Below are 25547 nucleotides of genomic sequence, written 5' to 3' on the forward strand. Positions count from 1 at the left end.
CCGTGCGAATAGGAGTTTTAGGAATTATAGGAGGTTTTTTTTTATATTAGATGGAATAAAATATTTTACTTCGGGGAACTTTGTTGCGATGATGCGAACTTTGGTATGGAGATTTTCTATATATGTTGTCCATTTCAGGTGGAAATCTATGTAGAGACCAAGGTATTTTGCATGTTTTACAGGTTGGATTTCGGGACATTGACAGGTATTTTGTTGTTAATGCAGCGGTATGTGCGAGAGTGTATTGATAATACTGCGGGTCTTGTTGTGCTTTGGAGAGGGCCGTGTTGATGTCCGCGTGTATTGCTAATAGTGCGGTGTCATCTGCGTACTGAAATATTTCAATTCTTATGGCCAGGTTATGAACATCGTTAATGTATATGCTGAATAGAGTGGGTGATAATATGGCGCCTTGAGGGAGACCGTGTTTTATTTGTATACCCTGCCTGTGGCATGTACCTATTTTTGTTATTTATGTTCTGTTTGAGAGGTAGTTCCTGAACCATGTATGCAGTGTTCCTCTTGTACCTATTGAGTATAGTTTGGTGAGTAGTATGTCATGTTCAAGTGTGTCAAATGCTTTGGTTAGGTCCAGCAGTATAAGGATGGCGTATTTGTTTTTATCGAGGGCTTGGTTTATGGCTTCGGCGAGGTCTTCTAATAAAGTGATGATGCTTTTTGTTTTCTGAAAGAAGTATTGGTTTTGTGAGATAATGTTATACTTCTGTAAATAGTTCTGTAGTCAGGTGTGTGTTATATTTTCTAGAATTTTTGAAATGACTGGTAGGGTAGCTATTGGTCTGTAGTTCTGAGTATCATTTCTTTTTCAGTGTTTGTAAACTGGAGTAATTATTGCAGTTTTTAGTTGTTGGGGAATAATGCCAGTGTCGAATATTATGTTCACGAGTCTCAAAAGTATTATATTTATTTTTTCAAATTGTGATAAAAGGTCTGTGAATCTTATTTTGTCTATTCCTGGAGTGGTCTTCGGTTTTAGCTGTAAGAGTGCTTCTTTCAGTTCCTGTTTTGTTACAGGTGGAAAATACGTAGCTTGTTGTTGACTTTCAGTGGTAATTTTATGTTGATCGATGGTAGATTGTCTTTGTTGAGTTGTGTGATATGTTTGTTAGGGCATGGTTGAGTGAGTTTGAGAGTCTCTTGGTTTGTGTCCTGATCGAAGCTTTTTGCAATAAAATCTTGTGCTGAAGTTTTCTTTTTTCGAGTTACTAGTTCGTTAAGTGTAGCCCATGTTTGCTTAGTGTTGCTGTTATATTTCATGAATTTTTGGAAGTAGTAATTTCTTTTTTTTCCCTACGAATTTTTTTGTTTTTAGTTGATTTCTTGTGTTTTTGTATAATGTTTGTAAATATGTGTTACTGGGTGAGTATTTTAGTTTTTACCATAGATTTTCTTTTACAGTAATACTATTTAGTATGTCGCCATTTATCCATGGATTATTGTCTGTTTCTCGCCTCGTTTGTGTAGACTTTGTTGCTTTTTTGTATATTTCTGTGAACTTTAGTTGAAAATTATCGTATAATGTTACAGGATCATTCATTTTAAGTAGGCAATTCCAGTCTGTATTTTTTAGATGGTTGTCTTTAATATGACCGAGTTTTGTCGACTGTTTTGGTGTGAGGAGGAGGCTGGTAACGTAATAAAACGAAGTTGAGACAAAGTAGTGTTCGGCAATTTTGCCGTTAATTACTGATGATGTATATGTATGGATGGGACCCTTAATGCTGATATGATCAATGCATGATTGTGTTAGTGATTTATTGAGTATCTCTTCTCTTGTTGGGGAGATAATGGTAGGAATTATGTTGTATTGATTTAATATATCAAGATATGTGTCAGTGGTTGAAGAAGCGTTGTCAAGAGTATTTATATTAATGTCTCCTATTAGGATGAGCCTGTGTATTGTACGGGGTTCGATGCCGCTTAGCTATGGTTCTAACTCATGCAGAAAGCTGAGTGGATTATTAATATTTGTGGTTCTGTATATTATGTTTATTGTGTATTTGATACTATCTTTGTAGCTATTTGTGATTTCAAAAATTAGTGTTTCCGTATGTTCGAAATAGCTTGTTTTTCAGTCACATTGTATTTTTCTTTGATAAATGCTGCGATGCCACTCACTCTTTTGTTTGGACTACATAAGTTGTAGGTTTGATAATTATTAACGTAGTATGCGTATATTTGTGTGTCATTTATAGCAACTTCGTTCAGTATTAGGGAAGCTATGTTTATCAAGGTGTAGTTGAGCAGTCGTATCAGTGTTAGCCAGTGTTTTGTTATACTTCTTATGTTATTGTGTATGATAATGAAGTCGGTATAGGTGGAAATGTTGTCTACCCATTTCTTCAAAGAGGCAAAGACCTAGACGTTTATATTGGCTGACTGGGTATGTTCGGCACTATTTGAGATCTCCATTATACACTTGTTAAGTGACTTCTAATCTTGTTCTTAACGATGTGAAGAGTTAGTGTTTTATTTTTGTAGGCTGTGTAGATCGGAGTCTCTTGTAATTATATAAACTCGAGTGTTTTCATCCATTCCCATAAATATCTGTAAATCTTTAGTCCATAGGAACTTGTAGTTTTTCTCTGTTTTTTTTTCTTTCTTTCTTGCTTGTCATAAAAGATTTTTAAAGTATGGAGTCCAGTTTTCAGTTATGTAGATTGGTGTTGGGAGTTTCTTTTCAGCTAGGATCGATGTTGTTGGCCTTGTTTTCTTGCTTGCTGCAAGAATAGAGAATGGAGTCTCTCAGACTTCTGATGGTTAAACGAGCAATGATTGGTGGCAGTCTCTTTCTCACTTTTTTTTTTTTTTTTTTTTTTGTGGGCCTCAGTTAATAGAGGCGATGTCTGTGGTTGCGACTTGAATGAAAATTTTGCTGTCATCAGTTGCACTATGTTGCTTAAATGTTCTGCCTTTTGTTTTAATATTCCCTCAATTTGAAGTTCTTTTTTTCTTTCTTTATATAGCTGTTGCTCCATTTCACACTTAAATGTGCTTACCTCATTCTGTATTTCTTCATTTTAGCGCTTGAGTGTTTTTTGTGTTTCTAACGCTACCGTGAATTTTGTCTTTATTTATCGCATATAAATGTTCCTAACATTTCTTCAACAGTCGTGTTATTGTACTGAATGCAATGTTTGTACTCCTTGAATTTTTTGTTGATTTGTTCCATGTGTGTATTTAGCAAATCTTTAACCATAAATTTGAATGAATTTAAGTTATCTGTAATTTTAGGATCAGGAAGGGTTATAGTTTGATGTGCGTCGTTGCTTTTCTTTGGTGTCTGTTCTTTGTTCTTCGTTTTCTCACGGCATTGTAGATTCACTGTGAAAAGTTTTCCTCGTGTTTTCTGAGATCTCAGAAGGTTGGTAGTGTTATCCTTGACCACATTCAGAACAATGCGGCCCATCCCTTTGATCTTTTAATGGCTTATTGCAGCGTTTTCCAAATGGTGGGTCACGACTTGGCACCAGGTCACGAAAGCCAAATGCTGGGTCGTCTAAAATACTCTCGAAAACCTAGGTGTTTTATTTTTTTTTCACGAAACTCTAAAATACAGGTAAATAGTGCTTAATCCAGACTAATGAATAAATAATTTAATTAATAGAGACGAAAAATAGGCTCCGTCCGTGTCGCCATTTCACAGTCTCTTTGTTTGCGATAAAGTAGCTCAACTAATGGCGAGGAATGACCACAACATAAGAGAAGATTCTAATGCATAAAACATCAACTAAGACACAGAAGAGGAAGGAATTGAGATCTCTACAGTCGCCGCTACAGAAAAACAAGAAAAAAAAAAGGAGAGTAATAACCGGGAATCTAAAAAAAAGGAAGAAGACGCAGTGGAAATGGGGGCCACTAATGCCACAGAAAAGCGTCCCATAAGCCCAGAGGAAGAAGATAAAAAGAAACCAAAAACAGATAACATAACGCCATCGGACGAACCCGATGAAGAATCCGACCCTCATAAAAATAGGCATATAAATGGAGGTATAATAATAAGAAAATATAGGGGACTCATAGAAGCTGCAGAAAACCTATTCATAATAATGCACCACAGAGAAACACAGCCAGCGTTCAACCTTCTGCATGAAAAAATAAGTATCGACTGGTTAGACGTCTAAATTGACGACATCAACACAGCCACGCAAAACGAATTAAAGGGTTATCTGAAGAAACTAAACGAGGAAAGAAATACCCAGATATGTCACACCCTGAACGGATTGAACAAAGATGATATCCTGGAGGACAGTGCATGGATCCCCAAGAAATTTAATAGAAGGCTTTGGGGCAATAACTAAAAGGAGTACAAGGATTTGCCTTTTCGTTCTAATCGTTTTATATCTAGTTCACATAGGAGGGGGTTGGCCTGATAAAACCCGAGCTGCGGAGGCTTACATCGAGGAGGTGCAGGCCCCGGTGCGCTGCATCACTTGAGACAGGCTCTTCCCCCAATTTTACAGTCCACTTGTTTCTCATTTTTCCCGGAAAATTATACCAGTTCTTCTTCTGATTTACTCTAGAATTTATTTGTCTCCCTTTTTGGTCTGTTTGTTTTTTTGTTGATTGTGTAAGGTTCTGTTTTCATCTTTCAGACATCGTAAAATATGTTTGACAGATGAAAGCTGTAAGAACAGACGTCAGGAGATGATGTCGGCAGATCTGTTTGGCCACAACCTCTAATAGGTTATCTAGTTAAACAGATCGATTGAGGCCTCCTTATTACCTACCACTACCTCACTCTACCTTTATTTGTTCCCCTCTCACTATCTGCTGACCCTCAGCTCATCTTTATACTCCATAGGCCGATGATGAAAGACACGAACTCCCATTCTACTCACTGATGAGACCTCAATAAAGGTTGAAACCCATCTGGGTAGTGACCTTCTCTCATAATGTACAACAATAATAGAGCTTCTAGGAGCTGGATTTCACATTATGGGTAAATACCAAGAAAAGTGATCGGAGCTTGTTCCACTCTTACTATGAATTTCCTTGGCGTTGCACTACCATATGGATTATATAGTGTTGCACACTATCCAGGTATTTGCTTACACTTGGACTCTCCGAACTTTATATAGTTTTATATATCTTTTATATCTTACTATATTTTATACCTGAAATCTTTAAATGCATTATTCTAAGTAATAGTTTATATTAAGAGACAAAACGGTTGTGTTTATAGTATACTGATAAATATAATTATTTTATTAATAAAAAAATTTTTTTTCTTCATCAATTTATTTTCTTAAGAATAAAATAAAAATAAAATCAGAAACTATTCACTGCAGAACTAAAGCGAAATTTTAAAGTAAAACTTAATCAGCTGTCCATACCTGGTTGTCCAGATGCGATGAGGATCTGGACAAGTACTCCAAGCAGTATTTTAATCATCGTGCGGATACTGCAATACATTGGCGATAGACAGGCGTTGCACGATTGCAGCAGAAAATCTGGAACCTCTGCAGGAAACTGACGTTGCCTAAGTGTTACCTGCATGTATTTATATATACATTATCATGTTAATAATAGTACGAACATGTGATTCATTCTATTGCACCATCAAAAAGGAATAACGGACCCCTATCGGCCAACATATGAAACATAACTGACGTATTTTCTCCATAAATTATTAAGATTATAATCATATTCCAAAGAAATGTAGCTTGCATTTTTTTCAGACTAGTTGTAAGCATTGTTGCATGAATATCTTTTGTGTTTGTTTGTGTGTGTGTGTGTTAAGCCCACTTATCCTGATTTTTGAAGAAAAGCAAAATTTTGTTTCACTAATTTTTACATCTTCAAAGAGAATGCACGTCTCAAAGAAGTTCCAAACTGCTCCTTCTATTCTACATTCAACATGCATTTGGGAGTATCATCCACAACAGACTGAATGTCGTGGAATAGATATATTTAACAATTTAGTTTCCTTAAAATGTATCCAAAATCTTCTTTGGTTTATTATGCATTACTTAAAAGAAGATAAATAGTTGATTTTTTCACTCTAGCTATTGTCAATCAAATATCCATAATATGAATAATCCAACGAGGATTTACAAAGGAGATTGCAAGAGAAATGTATGCAGGTATCACCTGCACGTCTTCCACGTGATAGTATAGTTGTTTTCAGCGGGGATGTTTTGAAACCACACTGTACTGTTAGAAAATTTCAAAAGATCCCCGCTGAAAATAACTATACTATCACGTGGAAGACGTGCAGGTGATAACTACATACATTTCTCTTGCAATCTCCTTTGTAAATGTAGCTATATGATATGCGCGTACGACCAAACTCTATGTATTGGAACATTTGTGAGTGTGATGCGATTTATATAATCCAAGAAAAAATAATTAATACGTGATTACAAGAAGCAAATAAAATTTAATAAATATAACTTTTTCTTAATAATAAATCTGGTGATTGGAACTAAACTTGTTGAAGCACTTTCTGAAAAATGTTTGGTTAAAAGCAGTGAATGAGCCTACGGGTTAAAACATTTAGAACGGTTGTGTGTTGAGGAACAGCTCGATTCTCTTTTAGATACTAATCATAAAATATCGACGCCACTTCAGCACTCCAATAAGTCGGCAGGGGTATAACACACACACATACCAGGCCACGAAATGTATTATCTACGTAAATATTCAATAACTTCCTTGACCATGGCGGGATTTGAAATGAAGCCTGGCAGTTAATGCCAGCAGGCCCGGAAGACATGGAATTTTTCTTTGAAATAAAGAGGTGCGCATCAGCTTGTGTTTTTGTAATCATCTTTAAAAAAAAATGATTTGAGGACCACATCAAATGCAAATGAACAAAGCGGAGATATATATATATATATAAATGTGTTGATTTTGTTAATACTAAAAAATGGATTCTATTTATGTATTGACGTCAAAAACAAAATATGAGTGATGATCTTTTCGCAGTGGTAAGAGATTCAACTTGTGATACTTGGTATATCATTATAACCATATGACTGTATATGCTCACTGATAATAATTTTTTGGTTATTTTCCTGCGAGTTTCCGACTAACTAGGTGCTGAGTAGTTGGTTGTAAATAATTAATATATTATATATTAATTAATATTACATATCAATATTATTATGCACAATAATATTATATATATATATATATCATATATTATTATTATAATATGTGTGCGTGTGTGTGTGTGCGTGTGTAAACTATTTAGTTTGTACGGTGCACAGAAAGCATATGTTGTTATAGTGTATCTTAGTGTATTCTGGCATAGTGCTTTGTATATTAGCGTATTCAGACATGTGGAAACTATGTCTTTTAAACTGTAGAGTTAGTCAGTTAATGTTCAGAATATGTTTTGTAGATGGTTTATGTAGCTATTGTAATTCATAATAATAATAATAATAATTATTATTATTATTATTATTATTATTATTATTATTATTATACTTCTTGTCACGCTCAAGACAGTGATATATAATTCATCGAAATCGGCCGAGTGAAACCCATTTTGAGTGTTTAGAAATTTGTGCAGCGTTCACCATAGTCACTAACGAGCATAGAACAAAATACGTCGCCATCTCTACAGTTGTCCAAGGAAAGAAAGGTGAGCCATGAAGTGCAACAAGTGCCTGAAGAAATAATCGTCCGATGGAAGTCATATAACCTGCAGGAAATGCTTTAGGAATCTTCACTTTGCATGTTCCAGAAACTCGGAAACAACATGGCAACGCAAATCCAGTGCCAAGCGAGAGGAATGGAAATGCCTATACTGTGAAGAGAACAAAGAAACGCCGCCACCTACGACGCAACTGCTTACGCTGGAGGCAGAATCGGACGATGAACTGAACAGACAAAAAAATACCGGTGAGCCCTATAATTTGAGTTCAGTAAATTTATTACTCGAAAAAGGTTTAGAAAATACAAAAGCAAGCTCGGTAGATCTTGTCCAAGAACTATTTGATAAACAGCATAAACAAATAACAAAAAATAAAATAGCGAATATGAAGAGTTTGTTAAATTTAATAATTCAAAAGTCGAAGAAGTCTTACAAATGGTAAAAGATATTAAAACCAGCATTAACGCATTAACTGACAGGCAGCACAAATTGATAAAAGACACATCGGTACTCTGTCAAGAATTTAATTCCCTGAAACTACAATACGAAGTTTTAAACCAACAACAACATAAAGAAGACCTTGTCATAAACGGTCTTCCAGAAACCGAATCCACAGAAAATCTCAGAGACATAGTTTTAAAGTTAGGCCATGCAATTGACATCCCCCTAGAGCATAATGATATTCAGACCACAAATCGGATTCCCAAAAAGAACAAAAAACGAGGCTTACCACGATCTGCACCAATAATAATCAGTCTGACAAGCAAGACTACAAGAGACAATCTCATAAAAGCCAGCAGACTGAAAAAACCAGTAGTCAAGGATTTAAATACATCCCAAGACAATACGCCATTCTTTCTATCTGGGTATTTAACACCTTTCAATCAGAATATTTTGAACCAAGCAAGAAAAGAAAAAACAGAAAAAAAGTATCAATTTTTATGAATCAAAGACGGAAAAATATTCTTGAGAGATTCACATACCTCAAATTTTAAACAAATAAAAAGCTTGGAAGATAGAGATAGGTTGCTAGAGTGATACAAAAGACTACAACTTAGTTCAATAAGAAGATCTCAACACAACAAAAATGAATGTGAACATTCAGAAAGATGTAATTACACCAGAATACATCAGTAATTGTACTTTCGAATCTCTTGATGCATGGAAACAACACACAGTACAAGCGAGAAGTTTCTCAATCTTGCATATTAACATCAGAAGCATCCGAAAACATTGGTTATTGCTACAGGCTTATCTGAGGAATTAAACTGATATTATTGATATAATGATTCTAACAGAAGTATCCATAACTAATGATAATTGGCGACATAAACATAAATATTACAAACGAAAACCAGAACAACACTGTACAATACCGAGACACGCTTTCCATGTATAATCTAATACCAATCATGTACTAGAGAAGAAATATTCGGAAATACTATCACTGCCTCCTGTCTAGATCATATAAACGTCCGAGCACCACCAAACAGTTACACTGCATCAGTCATAAAGTGCAAAGTAGCAGACCATTACTTCACCGCTCCAAACCTGCACACCAAGACAATATCCATGTAATGTCCCACAGAAGAAAAGCGAAAGAAAACAATAATAGACGAAGAAATAGTCAACCACGAAGTAAGAAAAACCGACTGGGAACACCTGGCATCAGATTCAGCAGATATCTTATACAACAACATTAAACTCACATTGGAGGAAATACATAAGAAAGCTACAAAGAATGTCAGAATTCGTTCAAAAACAACACAGAATCCTTGGATAACACAAAACTTAATCCTACAAATACAGAGAAAGGACGCTTTACGGAAAGAATTAAAGCGATATCCAAATAACACAGCTTTAAAAACCGAATATAAGATAACAAGGAATAAATGCAAAAAGAAGCTACTACAGAGACAAAATAACCTCTCCACAAAACAACATGAAGAGAACCTGGCATCTGATCATTGAGATGCTAGATTTTGTTCCTAATACCACCGCCTCCGAAACCATAAAACCCAGCTTCTTGAAAGACGCAAAACCTATCCAACAACTAGCAAATGACTTTAACCAATACTTTGCAGACTCCATCCAAGAACTGCACAGAAATATTCCCCCAATCACTAAACAAGACCCTCCACTTGGACCACAATGAAAACAGACATTATGGTTCCCAACCATAAAAGAAGCAGAACTTCTCTCTGGAATACATCAAATAAAACCAAACAAAGGCCTAGGAATTGATGGTTTAACACCTAAAAATATAAAGCAACATGCAACTCGTTTAAGTCCTATCCTACTAAAATTAATAAATAAAATATTTAACACAGGACAGATACCAGGTATGCTAAAGACCGTCATAATCACACCCATATACAAACAAGGAAAAAGAAATTTAATCAGCAATTACAGACCCATAGCAACACTACCAATTATCAATCAAATTATGGAGCGTATCATACTGAAGAAACTCACAGCATACACAGAGACCTTTCATGTTATCCCCAAAACACAATATGGCTTTCAGAAAAATAAGGGAACAACATCTCTCTTGGAAGACTTTACAGACGTAATTAATACCGCCTTAGACAAAAACAAAATTGCCATGGTAGTCTTTATTGATCTAACTAAAGCATTCGATACACTTACACAACAAACCTTGTTAGAAAAGCTGAGGCACGTTGGAATAGACGGGCCTCTTCACAGGTGGTTTACAAACTACCTTCAAAATAGAAAGCATATCACACGTATCGGATCAAACCGAAGCAGAGAGCTACCAGTAACCTGTGGAGTACCACAGGGTGCTGTACTCTCCCCAGCTCTATTCAACATTTACACGATGATATTAATCAGCTACCACTCAAAAGTAATATATTCCAATACGCAGACGATACAGCAATAATATCCATCCACGAAAAACTCCATACACTTAAACTCAGAAAAAGACAAAATTAATGATATTCAGTAATCGACAGACTCGACCAGTTGATAACAAATATACAACCATCCAACATCCACTTTCCAACATAAAAACAAAAATCACACAGAACAGCAAAACCACTACAACCACTCAGGTTGAAACAATACGATACCTTGGAATTTAATTCGATGCAGATATGAACTGGAATAGCCACATAAACCATCTACACAACAAACTCCGAACAATAAGTGGCAAACTCTACAGGTTAAAAGACATAGTTCCCATACGCCTAAAAACACTAATATACAAAGCACTATGCCAAAAAATACTATGATACGCTATAACAACGTATGCTTTCAGTGCACCCTACAAATTAAATAGATTAATGTCTCTACAGTACAAAATGAAAAAACTGATCTTTTGGGATCAAAGAGAAAATAACGACCTTATATACATAGCAATGTCAGAACACAAAATACTGACAACAAACATTTATGTCGCTATGCAGCTTTGCTAAAACATTATTTCGATGCCAACTACAGGACAGTCAGAAATACATAACGTATAACAAGACCTCAGACTACTAATTATATCACATATAAATACAATAATCACTACGGAAAGGCCACGCGAAACTTCTACATCCCAGACATGATAAACAAATTACCTTTTGAATACAGAAACCTTACAAACTACAATAACCTGAAAAGAGGTCTAAGGACATACTATGAACAAGAAACACGCACCCAAAATACCATACAAAAAAAAAACACAATATATTCGTTCAGGCTTCCAGTTCAGCGACGCATCAATACATTCCAAGCTGTTGTGTGTGTGTGTGTGTGTGTGTGAGTGTGTGTGCGCGCGCGTGCGTGCGTTCAGGCTTCTGTGTGTGTGTGTGTGTGTGTGTGTGTGTGTGTGTGTGTGTGTGTGTGTGTGTGTGTGTGTGTGTGTGTGTGTGTGTGTGTGTGTGTGTGTGTGTGTGTGTGTGTGTGTGTGTGTGTGTGCGTGCGTGCGTGCGAGCGTGCGTGCGTGTGGGGGGGGGGGGGTGCGTGCGTGCGGCGTGCCCGCGCGAGCGAATTTCACAATCATAGATTTCGTAGCTTCCCAACACAACAAAAAAATAAATAAATAATAACCAACTGGTGTCATCCTCAGATAATCTCACATATAAGCTTCGAGGATGAAAACAGAGAAATTAGTTCTCATCCAAGATGTATCATATAACATAATCAAGTACATGTAATGTACGTATCACATGTAAAACAAAGTATGCAATGTATGTATCATATGTAAACAAATGTAAGTTATGTATGTATCATATGTAAACAAATGTAAGTTATGTATCATATGTAGTCAAATGTTTGTAATGTATGTAATAACTGTAACAAAAGTATGCAATGTAGAGTGATTATATCCATTGATATTGTATATATAGAGTGTAAAATTGCAAAGACACATCTGTAATAATCATCATTATGAATATTATAGTAATATATGTTGTAAACAGTTATTGTTATTATTATTATTTTAAAAAAAAACTTTATGTACGAGAAAGTATTTGTTATGCATAATTGTCTTCATATAATGTATGTAATTTATCTGAGAAATAATAAAAAATAAAATAAATAAATAGGAATTGTATGTAATTTATCTGAGAAATAATCAATTTAAAATAATTATCATTCAAAAAATTATTATTATTAATTTTTTTTTTAACTACAGTAGTTTATTTTCTTTCATCGAAGTTACTTCTTCACATAAAGAAAAAAAAGAACACATAGCAAAATGAGATAAGAGCCATGTTGAATATTGCTTACATTTAGTCGCGCTAAGTATAATTAATAAAGGTAAATTAGTATATTTAACTTCATTAAATCATAAGTACAAATTATCGTCTAGAAAAACGGAGTGAAATATAATCTTATTATTAACAAAGACATGTGGGCTTATGGACTCATCGAATGAGGCCACACACACACATCACTCAAGCGAATTGTCATACTCCTGAAGTAAACTCCTTATACTAGTCTTTCACTACTTCAACAAACAAACTGTTCCACTCTCTCCCTGCTGTGAGAAAGAAAAATCTAGCACTCATCCGGTGGAGGCTCGTACTACCCAGTACTGCTCGCTAGTATACTCAACGCTGGAGCTGCATTCAATGCAGGCCTTATGGACGAGTCGCCACTGCTCTCATCTCTTCCTCAGCAATAGGCTAAGGAACATAGCATCATTCACATGTTACGGAACAGAGCGAAAAGGTTTATTTCAGACGAAGAAGAGGTACGGACAGAACTTTATCAAATTTCTATAACACTATCGCAGAATGGTTTTCCTACAAACATCATATGCAAGTTCATTTATAAAGACAACCTCCAACAACAAGGAACAGTCACCCAGTAGGAACAGTAGTCATCCCTTATGTAGATTCAGTCTCTTCAAGATTAGCAAAAATGTTAACATCTCACAACATGAGTAGTATTTGAGCCTAGCACTAACATCAGACGAGTATTAAGATCGCCTGAATTTCAAATATTCAGGTTTTTATAGAATTCCACGTACGTGCGGTCTTTCATATATTGGGCAAACTTCAAGAAGCCTGGAAATCAGACAGAAGGCGTATGTTGGGGATGTCAATCACAATAGGACAGTCTCCTCAGGCTTAGCACATCATTTTGCAACTTCCGGCCATGCCATTGACTGAGAAAATAGCTCTATGCCGTATTTGGATGATGATTACGGTTACAGAATTTTCAAGGAAGCTGCAGTGGTATTAAGAACGGGTAAGTAACAACCTCGACAGAAATCAGGGTCCCACACTGAAAGATATATGGAAAAACTTAATCAACTCACACAGTTTAACGAAACTACAATACGTAAAAAATCATGTAACACGTGTGCATTCAACACGTATCCATGATACTGACTGAAGCTTCTCAACACAATGCACGCATTGTCACGCATAGTTTCAAACTTAACTGCCTAACAGTTAGCAACGTTTCTGTATTCTCTCATATTTTTTGTGTGTACCGTTCGGCCTTGACAAAGCTAGACAATCGCTAGCGAAACTAGTAGGCGGAATTATATTAATAAAGAACCTATGGTCTCATAACCACAAAAAGTCTCGTTTATACGTCAATGTTTGTTTCGGCACCGCAATCATCTTTCATGGGTATTTGCAATCTTTTTTATGTAACGTTTGAACATTTTATCCAGTATAAGAATGAGATTCATAACCTCACTAGCTTCTCCAGTAATACAATCTGCCTTTAGCAATCTCATCATGCTGCAGTGTACTACGTTGTTTAATAGACATCCATTATTTGCTCATAGTTCCAGTCTGTTGAAGTCATTGTGGCGATACCGTAAATTAAAGTATATTAAATATATTTTAAATATGATCACGTATTAATAATAAGTGGAAAGTCTACTATTATCGATGATATTCGAGTAATGCAGGAAAAATGAAACTTAAGAATTAGTTTTAGTAAATATATTTCGTTATAGACTTTAACCTAAAACTCTGAAAACTAAAGAAAGTAGTACATCGCCATCTAGCGGCTGATGGGGAATTTTATTGCAGACATCTCTTTATACTTTTGTTGACCTCGGTGAAAGCAAAATGCATGACATAAACACGTTTAAAGTATTCCTAACGTATACAAAATAAAACATACATCCATTTTGGGTTCCTAATAATTTCGGACAAAAGTGTATTTGCCATTAATAAAACATGAAAGTAAAATAATTTCTGTACTTCAATTGTTAGCACCTAAGTCAAGCACTTCACCTGGGAAAGAAATCCACATTTAAAGAGCAAATATCTGCTTTTCCCTACCTGAATTATCTTTTATTTTAAGTGTTAGAAAATACCAGCTCTGATTTTTGTATGTTTATTAACATAAGATTAAAAATTAAAATATTCTAAGATACTTAAACTCTATAAAGTTAATATATGTTTTTTCATTAATGTATTATTTGTTTCAGAATTAAGTATATGATGAACTAAACTATACCTGTTCCCTCAGGAACTAGAAGAAGTTCAGCAAAAACACAGAAAATTAAAACTTCATCTTGTTCGTCCAGCTATACATGACTTGAACCTGATTTCGATGCCCTCTCTGGAAGAATGAAACTGCGCATGTATTTTCAGATAAATAACCAACACTGCATGCGTCGTATTGATATACTACTGACAGTACGTTTTTAACTAGTCTATGCCACGTGTTTCCTTCGAGTACCGCTAACAGCATTCATAAACTGACATCTATTGGCAATTGGACAAAATATAACTCTCAATTTATTTAATGTTTAAATCGTAACTGGAATTAAAATATAAATTCTCTTTCCTCCACTCAATATGTGATGATAATAGGAAATGGATTAATAAATTGGTATTTATCCGCTTAGTTATAATATGCAGTGAATTCGAAAAATAACAAAATAGTGCTTTATAAATGATTACTTCTAATAACAATAGTTATTAGGAGTAATCGATCTCCCTGTCTTAGATGCACGTTTTTATTAAGAAAATATAATAAATCGTACTTCGAGAAATAAATTTATGTATTATAGGCTTCTTTAATTGCTCTATTTGCTTAATATTCTAAACTTTCTTTGCTATATAAGATGGGATTCGTAAACCGTGGTCATTTTGTAACTACTAAAATTAACAGATAGATAAGACGGCTGAAACTGTTCTTTTTATTTTGAAGGGATTCAAACGAAAAATGTAAAACTCAGTCCTCTGAAGAACGGCGGCTCATATGAAAATTATTCCAAAAGTAAAGGAAAACATAGAACGTATATAATTTCTTTAGTTCAAAGCATGTGTGTTTATCCCTTGCTTGGTAAGATGCAATTAGAGCAGCATAATAAATATCTATTTCATTAGGCATTAACTCCGATAAAAGTTATAAAAGCTAAATGTTTATATGAATCTCTACTTCTCAGAGCACAAAATGAAATGTGAAAGAGTTATACTCTAAGGAGCTGTGATTCATTTTGGTGGTGGAAGGTGGTGCGTCATTTTGATGGGGGGGGGGAGTCAGAATCTCTGTTTATTTTTATTAATATCTAATGAAAATTTTAAGCAGCAGGATGGCTAGGGGGGGGGGGTAGCACAAAAATTGTTGGGATTTGTGAAATAAATTATTCTCAACACAGCAAAAATGAATGTGAACCATCAGATAGATGTAATTACACCAGAATACATCAGTCAATTGTACATTGACTTTCGAATCGCTTGATGCATGCAAACAACACACAGTACAAGCGAGAGGTCTCTCAATCTTACATATTAACATCAGAAGCATCCGAAAACATTTGTTATTATTACAGGCTTATCTGAGGAATTATACTGATATTATTGATATATTGATTCCTACAGAAGTATCCATAACTAATGTCGAAGAGACTGCTTTCAAAATTCCAGTCTTCAAACAACATAGATCATGCCGCCAAACAAAAAGAAGGGGTTGATTATTAATATTTATCAAACAAAAATTAATAGCAAAAGAAACGGCCTATCAGTTTCAGCATGCTGAAACGCTTTGCCTCGAAATCACTAATACCACCAATAGACAGCATCCCATAATACTAAATGCTATTTACAGGCAACCAAACCTAAACATGATAAAATTCTTGCACGAACTCAATTGCTGGCTTTCAATTCAAGAAATATGCTCAACCGAATACCAAATGATAATCGGTGACATAAACATAAATATTGCAAAGGAAAACCAGAACAACACTGCACAATTGAGATACCTGTTGGTATTAGATTATACATAGACAACAATAACATCATGTACTAGAGAAGAAATATTCGTAAATACTATCACTACCTCCTGTCTAGATCATATAAACGTCCGAGCACCACCAAACAGTTACACTGCATCAGTCATAAAGTGCAAAGTAGCAGACCATTACTTCACCGCTCTAAACCTGCACACCAAGACAATATCCATGTAATGTCCCACAGAAGAAAAGCGACAGAAAACAATAATAGACGAAGAAATAGTCACCCACTAAATAAGAAAAACAGACTGGGAACACCTGAAATCAGATTCAGCAGATATCTTATACAACAACATTAAACTCGCACTGGAGGAAATATATAAGAAAGCTACAAAGAAAGTCCGAATTCAATCAAAAACAACACAAAATCCTTGGATAGCACAAAACTTAATCCTAGAAATGCACAGAAAGGGCGCTTTATGGAAAGAATTAAAGCGATATCCAAACAACACAGCTTTAAAAACTGAATATAAGATATCCAGGAATCGCCTTACAACACAAATCAGAAATGCAAAAAGAAGCTACTACAGAGACAAACTAACCTCCGCACAAAACAACATGAAACAAACCTGGCATCTGATTAATGAGATGCTAGATTTTGTTACCAACACCACCGCCTCCGAAATCATAAAACACAGCTTCATGAAAGACGCAAAACCTATCCAACAACTAGCAAATGACTTTAACCAATACTTTGCGGACTCCATCCAAGAACTGCACAGAAATATTCCACCAATCACAAAACGAGACCCTCCACTTGGACCACAATCAAAACAGACATTATGGTTCCCAACCATAAAAGAAGCAGAACTTCTCTCTGCAATACATCAAATCAAACTAAACAAAGGCCCAGGAATTAATGGTATCAGACCTAAAGATATAAAGCAACATGCAACTAGTTTAAGTCCTATCCTACTAAAACTACTAAATAAAATATTTAAAACAGGACAGATACCAAGTATGCTAAAGACCATCATAATCACACCCATATACAAACATTGAAAAAGAAATTTAATCGGTAATTACAGACCCATAGCAACATTACTAATAATCAATCAAATTATGGAGCTGATCATACTGAAGAAACTCACAGAATACACAGATCCCTTTCATATTATCCCCAAAACAAAATATGGCTTTCAGAAAAATAAGGGAACAACATCTCTCTTGGAAGACTTTACACACGTAATTAATACCGCCTTAGACAAAAACAAAATTGCCATGGTATACTTTACTGATCTAACTAAAGCATTCGATACACTTACACATCAAACCTTGTTAGAAAAGCTGAGGCATGTTGGAATAGACGGGCCTCTTCACAGGTCGTTTAAAAACTACCTTCAAAATAGAAAGCATATCACACGTATCGGATCAAACCGAAGCAGAGAGCTACCAGTAACCTGTGAAGTACCACAGGGAGTTGTACTCTGCCCAACTCTATTCAACATTTACACGCACGATATTAATCAGCTACCACTCAAAGGTAAGATATTCCAATACGCAGACGATACAACAATAATATCCATTCATAATAACGCAAGCATTGCCCAAACAAATATGCAACATGACATAAATCTGATCACAGACTGGCTCACGAAAAACTCCATACACCTAAACTCAGAAAAGACAAAATGAATGATATTCAGAAATCTACTGACTCGACCAGTTGACAACAAATGTATAACAATCCAACATCCACTTTCTAACATAAAAAACACACAGAACAGCAAAACCACTACAATCACCCAGGTTGAAACAATACGATACCTTGGAATTTACTTCGATGCATGTGTGAACTGGAATAGCCACATAAACCATCTACACAACAAACGCCGAACAATAAGTGACAAACTCTACAGGTTAAAAGACATAGTTCCCATACGCCTAAAAACACTAATATACAAAGCACTATGCCAAAATATACTAAGATACTCTATAACACGTATGCTTTCTGTGCATGCTACAAATTAAATAGATTAATGTCGCTACAGTACAAAATGATAAAACTGATCTTTTGGGAACAAAGAGAAAATCACGACCTTATAAACATTGCAATGTCAGAACACAAAATACTAACAGCAAAGCATTTATGTCACTGTGCAGCTTTGCTAAGACATTATTCGATGCCAACTACAGGTGAGTCAGAAATACATACCGTATAACAAGACATCAGACATCTAATTATATCACATATAAATACAACAATCACAGCGGAAAGGCCACGAGAAACTTCTACATCCCAGACATGATAAACAAATTACCTTTTGAAAACAGGTACCTAACAAACTACAATAGCCTGGAAATAGGCTTAAGGACATATTATGAACAAGAAACACGTGCCCTACACACCTTACAAACTTAATGATGCAAAATATATTCGTTCAGCTTCCAGTTCAGCACACCTCCACAAAACGACATTACTACCATGAGCGCCGTCTATCGCTCATCACCACCCACTACGACAAACAGTAAATTTTTTCTCTAAATTGAGTTGGAACCAAAAAAAACAATCAATTTTATTATAATAAATTAAATAATTGATTTCATAATAATAAAATAAAATAAAGTAAATATATTTAAATTATTAAAAAAAATTAAATTAAATTTAAATAAAATTTAATTTAAATTATTAAAATTATTAAAGTGTCCTAAATAATTCGTTTTTTAATTTAATATTTATTACTTAATCTTTATTAATTTAATGACATGTTAATTTATCACATTAGGTGAGGCAAAAAAGTTTGTGATGGCGAATTTATGTGTATTCAGTGTCCAGAATATTTTTACTTAAAAATAAGTTGGATATTCGATTCCAAAATAACCTCAATGTGCCGGATTGGATTCACCGCCAGGTGCAAGATTACTCTATTGCATATTGTTCGTCGAAATTGCTTAATAAAAGTATCAAGTCAGTTCTCTGAAGAAGGTTAGTGGATTATATAATATTACCCGCCTAAAGTATTAACCTGTTATAAGATTAAACATTTCGTAGGTAGTATATTGATTAAACAATAAAAAATAAATTAAAAAATAGTAAAAATGGCATTTGTGAGATATTTTCATTGTAAAATGGGAGACGACTGTGATTTGCTTAAGACGGCATAGTTTAAAATTTCAGCACATACGCTGGTGTTGAAACTTGTGAAAAGCGTGGAACTTCCATAAGTTATTATTATTATTATTACTATTATTATTATTAGTAGTAGTAGTAGTAGTACTATTCCCATAAGCTTTTTTTAAATTTAGATTTAACAAAGGTCGCGCGTGTAACGAACTCCGATTTTTATCTCTAAGAAACCCGATTTTTCATTCTAGAACAGACAAAGCAAATTCAAATCATACGTAATTAACCTGCGCAACAATGGCATATATGGGCGTGATTGTTTCGTCATATACCAAAATATAAAAGTATTGATCTACTTAGCTGAAAAAATAATATCTAAAGAGAAGTTCGATCTTATTAGGATGTGATCGTGTAAGTGAAAAGGTATGAAGATTGCCGAATTCCTTCTGAAAACATCTGCCTGTGGTGAATGCTCACGAGAACTGTAATTTAACGAATGCTGGACACTGCAGTTAATAAGTTTTCTAAAGGCGGTTGATATGAATACACGTACTACCTAATAAAACTGAAAAAAAAAAGAACAAAAAATTAAAAGAAAAAAGCATTAACTGTCTCCCTACGGCTTCGCTTACTCCTTTCCCCCCCCCCCTTCTCAAATGATTAATGTCAATAACCTTTTTTTATTGTTATTATTATTCTGTAATAATTCTAATAATAAGAACGAAATCTTTCCTTAAAGATGTAAGTGTGCATGCACAAATTGTTCTACCAGGAAGGTCCAAGTACGAATAAGACACGACATAAGAAACGACATACGCTAGCTAGCACATTGGTAACTTAAACAAGTATATCTTCCAATGGACAAACAATACAGGGCACGTGATATGAGCGTTTAACCAATAGTCGTGCAACATGGTTTTCTCTCAAACAATAGCGCAAAATGGCATTTTACCTTATCCCATTTCTGGTGCGCTTCAGATATTATGGTAGTCAATATGATTAATAGAAAAATTAATGGAAAAAAGTAGAGAATGTAGTTTGATTGAAGTATATTGTCTTAATAGATAAGCGTACTCTGTTATAATACACATCGTGATTTTATTGTCTTTTAATATAATCCACCGGAATGGACGAAGTTAGATTGCTGCCCCTGTCCGCTATGGTTAATTTTTCGAGTGGTGGTTAGTATCAATAATAGCATTTGTTTGAAATAAATTCGGGGATTTAAGTTTCATAGTTTAGGAGGGAAAAAAGTAGTCTGTAATTGTATATATACATTCTTTGGAATATCACTTAATAATAAAAATTATTTAAGGACTCTAATTATAACAATAAAGTTGTTGAGTGTTTGGTTTACAAAACATATTTCGCAAACTAGCTTACCTTTTTCTGATTAAAAAAAAAACAAAAAGATTCTCCGATTACTTAGATCGGAGAACATAATATGGAATCTGATTACCAGATATTGTCAACCTGAGATTACTTCAATTACAATTGAAAGCGTCTTGCTCGTTTGCTGACCTCTCGGACATTATTTTTTGTCTAGTGTGTCCAGAACCCATCAGAATCAAATTACTCGAACAATTTCATCTGTATTGTGACAGACATTAGAAAACATTTAAGGTCTTTTCGCTCAATACAGTTTTGAGGATCAAAAGGGATGACAGAATTTTTCTTCTAGAGTTCCTTAATGATCTCAACCCCTCTTCGCGTTTTTAATTATATTGTTAATACTCAGTTCGCAGTCATAATATTGTCTGTTAACTTTATGTTCACTATATTACCTTACCACCGCTAGCGTATATTTATTGCGTAAGTGTTTCGACCTATTTCTATGTATTTCTGGATAGAAACACCTCGCAAAAATTTCGGCGCATATTTATAAGGTAATCTAACTGATCATCAGTTTTAAACACCCTGTGATAGGTTCTTCGAGTCCAGAACGTGATTTCAACCTCAGGCAGTAGCAATTTCAAATACCGACGGGAAAGCTGTTCGCTCTGATAGCCAGAGTTTTTTTTTATGGATAACTATAACAATGCGTCTTCTTTTTTGCTGAGTTTTTTTTTTTTTTTTTTCTATTGCTATGCACGTCATAAACCAGATGTCATCTGTAACAAGCGTTGTGATACTGATACAGTGGATTGAGAGAGAGAGAGAGAGAGAGTATCAAAATGATATCAGGATTGTGGATTACTAATTACGAAGACAGATTGAGAATTTGTAGTCTACAGACACAACCAAACAGTAGAAACAGATACAGATACAGATGTTGGTTTTCGGTAAAAATCCGCGAAAACACCTGTGCAAATATATGGACACTGTCTGTATCGAAAGTATGAGTACTTTTAATACTTAAGTACACTGGGTGGGCTAAGGGGAATTATTGTTAGTAGTACGATTTATTAAGAGAGACCCAAGGGAGACAAGGACTCATTGAAGTGGACCATATACTATACGAACCATCTGTCACAATTATTCTTGAATTCGTTCACACTGCTTGTACAGACACACGCACACAGCATTAATTGGCAATCCACTCCACTCACGCACCAGTCTATGAGAGAAAAATATACTCTCCACTCTCTTCCTAGCGTCATTCGTTCTCAGCTTCCAAGGATGCCCTCTTGTCCCTTTCCCACCCTCCATACAATAAAAATTCCACGAATTGAAATTCTGCATAACACTTTCCGAAGATTGTAAATCTCAATGATGTCACCTCTCTTTCTACTGTTTGCTTGTGTTGTAGACTACAAATTCTCAATCTCTCTTCGTAATTAGTATTCCACAATCCTGATATCATTTTAATACTCTCTCTCTCTCTCTCTCTCTCTCTCTCTCTCTCTCTCTCTCTCTCTCTCTCTCTCTCTCTCTCTCTCTCTCTCTCTCCACTGCATTAGTATCACAATGGAAACCAGGAGACCAGCCGTGCGCACAATAGTCCAAGTGAGGTCTTATCGAGGCCTCCTTGTAAAGAAGTAAGTGACCTCCTTATCTTTACAATTGTATATATGGATTTACATCATGTCTTTACAATATGTGTGTGTGTTCGTGTGTATATATAATTCCCCTTAGTTAATATAATTCGGAAATCTTTGTTAAAGGAAACACGGACATTTTTTTTCTATCCACTTCAAGCCTCCACTGAGCTGGACGACCGTTTCTAATCAAGATGACAGAATAATCCACGGTTTTTTCGTGAATGAGATCTTTTTTGGGATATTAATGGATCTATTCATAACGTTACTTTACAGATCGAAAGAATGAGAAAATTCTTTTCTTTGTTTGTTTGTTTAATGGAATTTTACGCTTTAAAAATACATTTCTAGACAAACTTTTTTATTTGTTCTGTGATAGGCAATTTCTCTCATATATCAAGTAATTATCACAAAACATATCAGATATTTCTATTATATTCGTGTTTTATTTTTTATTCGTACAATCCAAAAGGCTGCCTTTATTTTAGAAGAACAAAGTTGAGACAAGGTTACAAACTATTAGGATGAATTGCTGTCGAAGTTCGTATGACGTTCTATAAATATATTTATATTTATATAACTAGACTTCATGTTGAAAAATGGTGTATAAAAAATACAGAATTCGTCCTTTTCTAAAAAAAAAAATTTCTTGGCCATATATCTTTTGGGGCATTACTTGGAATATTCCTCGATATTAGCAAACAGACCAATTCTGCTTCTTTTTTTTTATTTTTTTTTTTTTATTTGTGTGTATGTGTGTGTTCCTTCTAAAATATTATAAATATTGTTCTTAAATAAAACCATACTGCGTTTGTATAGAATATATTTTCTTGAATTATTGTTAATACATTTATACTCCTATATTCCCTTATAGACATCTTATATACTCTTATATCAAAGACTACTCTATTCTTTTATACTTATAAAAAAAGACATGAAAATCAGTTGCATTTTTAGTGTTTATTGTTTCTTCTCATTACAAGTGAATTTTGAAGGTAAATTTCTTGATACCTAAATAAAAAAATCCTCTTAAATTTAACAGTTGCAAACATTTTCTTTAATTTATTAAATAAAGGTGTATTAATTATTTGAGTTAATTAATAATACCGTTTCACTATTAAGCTGTTGATAGGCATTAAACAGAAGATTAAAAGTTGCTATCCATCTAACCATACAGAATGCAACAATACTGATTACATGGACAAGTTGCGCAATTCAGAATGGTTCCATTCGAACAAGATGCATCGTTAGTGCAAATTCCTCTGTTGCTGCTACAAGAATATGGAATTTCCGAACAGCACTCTTGCCCACAAGGACAATCCCAACAAGGAATCTTGGATGTAGATTGACAAGTTCCATTGCTCACACATACTCCTCCTCGATCATTACAGGAATTGAAGAATGAATATGAGCAGCATTCTTGTCCAATTGGACAGGTATATTCAGCAATACTTGATTTACAGGAGCAAGTTCCTTCATCCACGCATGAGGATAAAGAGATGGGAACGATAATATCTAAATAATCTTCACGCCACCACCAAAACTGACATGTAATATTACAACACGCCTTTCCACATGGGCACGTGCCTTCGGCCAACTTTAAACCGCATGGACAGGTTTTTTCATCGACACACTTTCCTCCGTAATATCCACAGATATTTTCGCCATCTCGACAACATTCCTTTCCGCATGGACAGCTACCATGCAAAGCTGAATTGCATCCGCAAGTTCCATTGTGGACACAAGTTCCTCCAGCACTAGCGCATGGCTGATCAGTAGTTGAACAACATGCCTGGTTACATGGACATGTTCCATTAGAAAGAAGTGATTCGCATGGACAAATGCCAGATTGAACACAAGTGCCTCCATATAGGCTACACGACTCATCAGGTGCACAGCATTCCATATCGCAAGGGCAATTATAGCAAGACATCTTTGAATTGTGAGAGCAACTCCCGTTCTTCACACAGGTTCCACCCTGATTTGAACACAGCGAGTAGCGATTCGAACAACATTCCTTTCCAATTGGACACGTATATGAGGGATAACTATTATTGCAAGAACAAGAACCTTCATCGACACAGTCGTAATAATAAGGACAGGTAATGTTACAACATTCTTTATCACATGGACATGCACAGTAAGGCAATAATAAATCGTCTCTACAAGTTCCTTTTTCAATGCACGCACCACCAGAAATAGGGAATCGATCATCAAGGCTCGAACAACATTCCTCTCCACATGGGCATGAATAGCGGGATAACTTTGAACCACATGCACAGCTTCCATTTTGCACGCAGATTCCGTTGTTCTTACTGCATGAATTATCAGTAGATGAACAACATTGCTGGGAACATGGACAGGTAGCATCGATGATAATTGAATTACATGGACAATTGAAAGCAACGCATGTTCCACGATAATTGGTGCATGTGTAAGAAATATTCGAACAACATTCTTTTCCACAAGGACAAGATGCACAAGATATCTTAGAATCATATGAGCAATTTCCATTATCTACACAAATTCCTTTGTAATTTTCACATGAGAAATAGACTTCTGTTAAGAAATAGAAATTGTAGCATTATTAATCACAGTGTAAACGATTTTAAAGGATATTTATAAATTTAAATAAATATGATTATAAACATTGGTTTAGAATGAAGGATCTGTAAAGATTTACAAATATTTATATATATATATATGAGTGTGTGTGTGTGACAGTCGAGAGCCACGTTTATGCAGTAGTTAATCGATTGATTGGCTCTCACGTAGACACGTTCTTTTCCCGCGGTATTTCATTATTTACGTTAATATTAGTATTTAATATTTTTTTATTATTTAAGTATGAGTGAAAAGAGACGAAACCAACAAGACACTGTTGGAGTAACAAAAAAAAAAAAAAAAAACGCAAGTGGTTGACATTACAGAAGAAACTTGAAATTATAAAATGTCACGAGAATGGCGCTATCGTTTGCTAAAATAGCACGTGAGAATTCAATGAATGAATCATCTGTACGAGTAATTATTCAGAGCAAAGAAAAGATTAAACAACATGGAATGACCACCACTTCTTATATGTCAAAAGTGATCACGAGAAATCGATCTTCTACAATGGAAAATATGGAACGCCTTCTAATGATCTGGATTGAAGATTGT

The sequence above is a fragment of the Typopeltis vanoorti genome, chromosome 18 (assembly GCF_054136105.1).
Source record: "Typopeltis vanoorti isolate ZY-2024b chromosome 18, IOZ_Tvanoo_1.0, whole genome shotgun sequence".
Taxonomy (NCBI): Eukaryota; Metazoa; Arthropoda; class Arachnida; order Uropygi; family Thelyphonidae; genus Typopeltis; species Typopeltis vanoorti.